Source organism: Pogoniulus pusillus, chromosome 4 (genome assembly GCF_015220805.1).
Source record: "Pogoniulus pusillus isolate bPogPus1 chromosome 4, bPogPus1.pri, whole genome shotgun sequence".
NCBI lineage: Eukaryota > Metazoa > Chordata > Aves > Piciformes > Lybiidae > Pogoniulus > Pogoniulus pusillus.
In genome coordinates, this window is record NC_087267.1 from 30,435,961 (window position 1) to 30,436,216 (window position 256).

Genomic DNA, 256 nt, shown 5'->3' on the forward strand with positions numbered 1-256 from the left:
GAAATGCTCTCAGCTTGTAGGGAGAAGCACGAAACCCACAACGCTTCACCATTCCATGTGCAGAATAATTTGTCAGCACGGAGACTGCTTCCTAACAGTCCCTGCCTCATAGCAAAGCACCACCCTCAGGTAGTTTCTTTTCAGAGACCTGCCTCTTGCTCTAGCAGACTCTCTGGGGCTGACTCTGCAGGGAGGGACTGTATTGCGGAGGGCACCAACAACAAGGAAGGAGGATGACTCACGTTCAAAAAATGCC